Source organism: Sciurus carolinensis, chromosome 1, assembly GCF_902686445.1.
Source record: "Sciurus carolinensis chromosome 1, mSciCar1.2, whole genome shotgun sequence".
NCBI lineage: Eukaryota > Metazoa > Chordata > Mammalia > Rodentia > Sciuridae > Sciurus > Sciurus carolinensis.
The window spans coordinates 73,956,181-73,963,792 of record NC_062213.1 but is presented as its reverse complement, the minus strand read 5'-3'; the positions used below and the strand labels follow the sequence as shown (position 1 = coordinate 73,963,792).

At 38.0% G+C, this 7,612-nt stretch overlaps 1 pseudogene; it reads right to left on the bottom strand.

The window, feature by feature from the left end:
• Positions 1–7,127: 7,127 nt before the first annotated feature.
• LOC124968908 (uncharacterized) lies at positions 7,128–7,300 on the bottom strand (annotated as a pseudogene).
• Positions 7,301–7,612: the final 312 nt, after the last annotated feature.

Here is a 7,612-nt window from a genome sequence, read left to right as displayed (position 1 = left end):
ATTATACTAATCACTACAAAAGTGTTAGAAGTTAGGGTGGGAGAGGGCTAAAAGATTAAACATTTACATATGGAACTGCGTGAAACTGTATTCATTGTTTATCGCTATACAAAAAAAGTAAAACTCGTTAACTTAAATAACGATCCTTCATCTCTCATAGTATCAGTGGATCAGGAAATCAGATAGAGCATGGTGGTAAGCTTTATCTGTCCCCCACCATGACTGGGACCTTAGTTGAATGTCTAGAAGGCTGGGGCTGGAATCAGCTAGGGTTCTTTCACAAATATATGGTGGTTAGTGTAGCTATTGACCACCAAACTACCAGAGACCAGGGCTTCCTCACAACAGTGTCTGGGTACTCAGGGTAAGCATTCTGAGAGGAAAAGAGCAAGAAACAATCTGTCCTTTCTGTGACCTAGCCTCCTAGTCTCCGAATTACATGAAATCTCCACCACCACATGCCTTTGGGGCAGTCAGGACAGTCACAAGACTCTGTCTTAAATCAAGAAGAGGGATCATCACCAACATCACCCTCATCTCTTGGGGGAAGAAGTCAGTCATATTCACTGAGACAGACATCACTACCCTATGTACATGTATGATTACATGAATGGTGTGAATCTACATTGTGTACAACCATAGAAATGAAAAGTTGTACCCCATTTGTGTACAATGAATCAAAAAGCAGTCTGTAAAAATAAAAAGTAAGCCAGGCCACAGTGGCACACACCTATCATCCCAGCAGCTCAGGAGGCTGAGACAGGAGGATTGTGGGTTCAAAGCTAGCCTCAGCAATAGTGAGGTGCTAAGCAACTCAGTGAGACCCTGTCTGTAAATAAAATACAAAATAGGGCTGGGGATGTGGCTCACTGATAAAGTGCGCCTGAGGTCAATCCCCGGTACCAAAAAACAAATAAACAAACAAATAAATAAATAAAGAGTTAAAAAAAAAAAAAAGAAGTCAGTCGTATTCCTAAAAGAAGTTGTGGGATGGAATAAATACATAGACAGGGTATAAAATATATCACAACCTTGCTCTCTTGGTAAAGTTAAGCCCTGGATTTAGTCACCACAGGAAAAACATGTGCAGACCTTATAGGTGGTCAGGGCAGGAAAGGATCAGAGATCACTACTGATGGAGATCAAAGCAAACTTCATAGAAGAGGCAGCTTTTGAGTTTTATTCTGGGGAAGAATTTCCATTTATTTAACTCATTGGATGCCTATCAGATATGTGGATGATAACATGGTAGGTGGAAAACATAAAAGAAAATTCTACTCCCAAAAGCACAAGACTGAGATTGTCCCAGCTGCCTCTGGTGGAGACTACTCACTAGCTCTCTTGGTTCTATCCTTCCATGGTAATGTTCCTCCCAGCATTGCTAGAGGTCAGCAGAACTGCAGAAATCCTGAATCACTCTTCCCTGACTTTTCTTTACTCTATACCCCAGCACACAGAGGGACCATGGGAGACTTATTACCAAGAAACTTGGTGACCAAGTTAGAAACTTTTATATTACTAAGATAGAAAAATTCTACTAAACACATGGAATGGAATGGAAGTCTGACGATTATTGAGTTGCCTTTTTGAAAATTATTAAAGAAACCTGATTTGTTAAAATGCATATATTCAAGTTTTTTAATATATAAAAGGAAATATTTTCTAATTTCCATTTTCTCCTTTAATTCTTTCCTATTTTTTAGCTCTCATTCTTTTCATGATTCCACATGAGACGAAGATCAAAGCTTTTGCCTGTTGATGAGAAAATGTGCAGAAAAATCTAAATGACATTTATAATAGTTGTTAATTGGATCAAAGAAACTAGGAATTAAAAATCACGATTGGGATTTTAATCCTATCAATTATCCTGTCTTCGAACAAGTGAAACTTTCAATGATACTAGGGCATTGTTTTTATTAATAGCTCCAAGCCTTGTTTTTTATTATAAAACAATTTCTTAAAGTAGGATATGCCCCAGATTTATAATCAGCATTTCAGGAAAGAAGTGTTCACTATTTCAAACCCATACACATATAAAATAACTGATTTAGGGAACTCGGTGTAAAATCTACCTCTCCAAATTTAGAATGAAAAATTGACCTTGATTCAACCGTGCTTTTTTCCTCACCTATGATTAACTAATAATTATGCTTATCTTGAAATTAGATCATCAGATACTCTTATAGTTATGAACTTTATGAATTTTAGCTCTAATAGAGGATCAAGCCTGATTATTTTAAAACAGTTACTTCAAAGTGTTAAGAATTTCATTGCATATTTCTAAGTTGTAAATTTTTTTTGTTGTTGTTCTTTTTTTTTGTTTTGTTTTTTTGTACTGGGTACCCAGGGTCTCTTTACCACTGAGCTACCTCCTCGGCTCTTTTTATTTTTTATTGTGAGAATGGATCCCTCTAAGTCACTTAAGTCCTCACTAATTTGCTGAGGTTGGCCTCAAATTTGCAATCCTCCTGCTTCAGCCTACTGAGTTGCTGGGATTACAGGCATGCACCACTACACCCAACTGGAGAATTTTTTTTAACACAAAAATGAAATGGTTGAAAACTCTCATTTCTCCCTTCTAAAACTCATTAGACCTAAAACAGAGACAAGATTCAAGTACAATAAAATTTAGGTAAACCAACTTATCAGGTTTAAGCAGATTCAGAGACCTCCCCACTGTAAGAAAAAACCTGGACAATCTATTATAGTTATCACCACTCTGCTTCAGAAGCTGTATTCTGTAATTCAAATCAAGATTTAAAGGTTCAGAATGATTTCTAGGCATGTTTAAGAAGTTCAAGGAAGTCACTTATTTATTACATAGTACTTTCTAGAGTAAAACACAAGAAAAGGCTATAAGGATGTATAATGAAACTAGTCAATAAGAACCCCAGAATATGAGAACTGGGCATAAACCACCATTAGTGACAAGACCTGTTTGATATCCACACTCATGTGGGAGAAAGTAGAAAGAAGAAAATGGGACATTTGTGTGCTCAGAGAACAGGAGCATCCAAAATCACCAATAGTAACTATTGAAGCATAGCAGCAAGACAGAAAGAGGATTCTGCAAACTCTGATTCACAAGTGAGAGGGCCAGGGCACTGTGGGAAGGTCAGCATGTGCTGAAATGGTCTTGGTCCTAGAAATTCTCAAAACATAGTCCTGAACTCATCTCTAGAGCAAACTGGTTGTCCTTAGTCTTCTTAAACTGCCAGGTCAAAATACAATAGACTTAGTGGTTTACACAGCAGAATTTAATTCTCACGGTTCTAGAGACTGGGAAGTCCAAGGTCAAGGTTCCAGAAAATCCAGGCCGTAGCAAGGGTCCTCTTCGTAAAATGCAGACAGTGACCTTTGCACCATGTAGTCACATGGCAGAGAGAAGAAGACCTTTAGCATGTTTTCTCTTTTATAAGGGTACTACTACTTCTGTTAGATTAAGTCTTATGGATGGTTAATTTTATGTGTCAACTTGATTGGGTCACAGAATGCCCAGATGGCTGATAAAACATTTCTTAGTATGTCAGTGAGAGTCTTTCCAGGAAGAGATTAACATCTGACTTGGCAGATTGAGTAAAGAAGATGGCCACACCAGTACAGGTGGGCATCCTCTCATCTACCCAGGGCTCAAATACAACAAAAAGGTGGAGAGAGGTGTATTTACTTTCTGCCTGGCTTCTTAAGCTGAGATATTGATCTTGGCCTGGTTTTCAGAACTTTAGACCTGGATTTGAATCTGCACTATGAGCTCCTGGGTTCTCATGCTTTCAAACACCACCACTAGCTCTCTTGGGCCTCCAGCTTGCTAACATCAGGACTTCTCAGTCTCCATAATCACATAAGCCAAAACCTTATACTATGTATATATACATAGATGTGTGTGTGTGTGTGTGTGTGTGTGTGTGTGTACGCGTGCGCACGCGCGTCCTCTTGGGTCTCATACAGGACTCCATCCTTATAATCTCATGTAACTTTAATCATATCATTAAAGACTCAAGGAAGTAAAGCTGGCTGCCAGATTTGAATATTTAGCTACCACACAGATATTACAGATGATAGACAAATAATTACCCAACATAATTAGGCAAAATATGCTTCAAACATGTTGAACTGTAATCAAAAATATAACTTATGAAATTTGATAACTGGAAAATATTTACAGCATAAACTTGCTACCAGAATAAGTCTCTATGTTTTCTTTAATTTTTTTTACTGTATCAAGGTTATGCTTGGTTCAGGACCAGTGAGACAATATTTTTAGTACTGAAAACAGAGCAGCAATAAAATAAACAAGAAAGGGGCTGGGGTTGTGGCTCAGTGGTAGCACACTTGCCTAGCACATGCGAGGCACTGGGTTAGATCCTCAGCACCACATAAAAATAAATATATAAAATAAAGGTACCATGTCCATCTACAACTAACAAATTAAAATAAATAAATAAATGAACAAGAAAATGCCTCACAGCCTGGCAATGTTTTCAGGGCAAGGGAGTGTGAGTGACCCTCTGATTAAAGAAGCTAAGTCAAAGCCAGAAATCACTTTGTGTTCTAAGTACAATAATCAATGAGACAGAATCATAGCCAGTAATTAAGCCTCTGGGCTAGTAGCTTCATCATGACATTTGTTCCTGCACAGACAGTGTGACCTTTATTGGACTGAAGTAGAAATTCTTAAAGGTCTGACTGAACAATATACAAAAACAATTCTGAAGACTTTAATTGGAGAAGCACCTTCATTCAATGCTCCTAGACTCAAGGGATTTTAAAAGGGGCCTGGATTTGGAGGAATACAGGAGACCGAAAACAGATGAAAGAAAAGAAAACGTGGCCCCAAAATGGCAGCAGAAACACGCTGCTTGTTCAATTCTATAAATTAAGGTTCTAGATAAAATGTCTTTTGAAGAAAGCATTTAGTTGCTTTGAGAAAAAGAGAGAAGCAGCCCCTAAACCACTGACTTAAAGAGCAGATGTATTTCATTACAAAAGTCAAGCGCTACACAACTTGTAGTATAGTGATGTTAAGGAAGAACACTTTCCTGTTGACTTACATCCATTCTCTCTGAGTCATCCCGGGACCTCCTGCTTATTAGAACACTCCCTTATCTTACGTTGTCCCACAAACACACACAACACAAACACAGAATCTGATTCCTCTGGTAGATTTGGGGTTTCGGTTCAATAGCTATCTTCTATGCCAGAAACACCTAGGAGGTTATCTCAGTATGTACAGTTTGATTCTAGAGTTAGGGGTCCCCTCTTAAGCTTGCCAAGTCCAAGCCAGGACCTTCATGACCGTAGTATTTCCCATGGAGAAACTAACTCAGCTTCACATGATCACTTACAAACTAAACTACAGTACTCAACTACTACATCTCCCTATCAACAATGGCTTTCTCATTCATGCCTGCCATATGATTTGTTAAATAACACCAACAATAACAACAACAACAAAAATACATGAGACCATTGCTTACACTATGCTCCTGCAAGAGGCCCCAGCAGACCAGACTAAAACTCAAAATGGAGTTGCCATGCTCAAATTTATAAATTTACCAAAGTGAATCTCAATTGTTTACTTAACCTTCAAGAAACCAGGAGAACAGAAAGAAATAACAGCAAAATTTCCCAAATAGGTTCATTTCAATCATCATGATAATGATGTTCCCTCTGTGTTAATCCTACACACACAAAAAAAGGAATCCGATTTAAGTTATTTTTCTATAACAAGGAAAGCAAATATTAAATGATTGGCCTGCTTTTTGCTCTTTGTTTCTGCTTTTTTCAAGACTTCTTCATCTCTAAAACCAATCTCTTCTGATTACATCATTGAAACCTTTATTGTATTTTATGAGATAAAGGTTTGCCCAATTCCAGAACTGCAAAATAAAGCCAATTCAGATCTTTAACTAGTTGTAATTTTGTATTTTGACGGACTAATTTTAATCTAAAAACTATTTCTAATTGTGCCGAGAATGTGTTTTGAAATCCGTGTCAATCTTTCCCACTTCTCCATGGTCATGTACTTTGTCTCCCCATAAATGCTCTTTTTCTAATGCCCTCACATACACCACCACCTACAGGCCCACTCTTCTCGCTTCTGGGCCAGCTGCTGTGAATTCCCTGTATCATCAGTTTTGCCTTGACACAATCTTATTTTTTTTTCTTTTTTTTTTATTGTAAACAAATGGGATACATGCTGTTTCTCTGTTTGTACATGGAGTAAAGGGGTACCATTTATGTAATCATAAATTTACATAGAGTAATGTTGTTTGATTCATTCTGTTATTTTTTCCCTTCCCCCACCCCTCCCACCCCTCTTATCCCTCTATACAGTCCTTCCTTCCTCCATTCTTGCCCCCCCAACCCTAACTCTAACCCTAACACTAACCCCACCCATCCCCCATTATGTGTCATCATCCACTTATTAGCGAGATCATTCTTCCTTGTTTTTTTGAGATTGGCTTATCTCACTTAGCATGATATTCTCCAATTTCATCCATTTGCCTGCAAATGCCATAATTTTATCATTCTTTATGGCTGAGTAATATTCCATTGTATATATATACATATATACCATGGTTTCTTTATCCATTCATCAATTGAAGGGCATCTAGGTTGGTTCCACAATCTGACTATTGTGAATTGAGCAGCTATGAACATTGATGTGGCTGTAACTTTGTAGTATGCTGATTTTAAGTCCTTTGGGTATAGGCCAAGAGTGGGATAGCTGGGTCAAATGGTGGTTCCATTCCAAGTTTTCTAAGGAATCTCCACACTGCTTTCCAGAGTGGCTACTCTAATTTGCAGTCCCACCAGCAATGTATGAGTGTACATTTCTCCCCACAACCTCGCCAACACCTGTTGTTGCTTGTATTTTGATAATCGCCATTCTAATTGGGGTGAAATGGAATCTTAGGGTGGTTTTGATTTGCATTTCTCTTATTACTAAAGATGGTGAACATTTTTCCATATGTTTGTTGATTGCTTGTAGATCTTCTTCTGTGAAGTGTCTGTTCATTTCCTTAGCCCTTTTGTCATTTGGGTTATTTGTATTCTTGGTGTAGAGTTTTTTGAGTTCTTCATAGATTCTGGAGTTTCGTGCTCTATCTGAAGCACGATTGGCAAAGATTTTCTCCCACTCTGTAGGTTCTTTCTTCACATTGCTGATAGTTTCCTTTGTGGAGAGAAAGCTTTTTAGTTTGAATCTATCCCAGTTATTTTGGGAAAAGTTTTCAATTAGCAATAATCGCACCTCGGATAAACCTCATTGGCTGCGATACTGCCACTGCGCAAAGCTATCCATCCCAGTTATTGATTCTTGCTTTTATTTCTTGTGCTATGGGAGTCCCGTTGAGGAAGTCTGATCCTAAGCCAACATGTTGAAGATCTGGACCTACTTTTTCTTCTATAATCTTCAGGGTCTCTGGTCTGATTCCGAGGTCCTTAATCCATTTTGAGTTTAGTTTCATGCACGGTGAGAGATATGGGTTTAGTTTCATTCTGTTGCATATGGATTTCCAATTTTCGCAGCACTATTTGTTGAAGAGGCTATCTTTTCTCCATTGCATATTTTTGACACCTTTGTCTAGTATGAGAAAATTGTATTTAC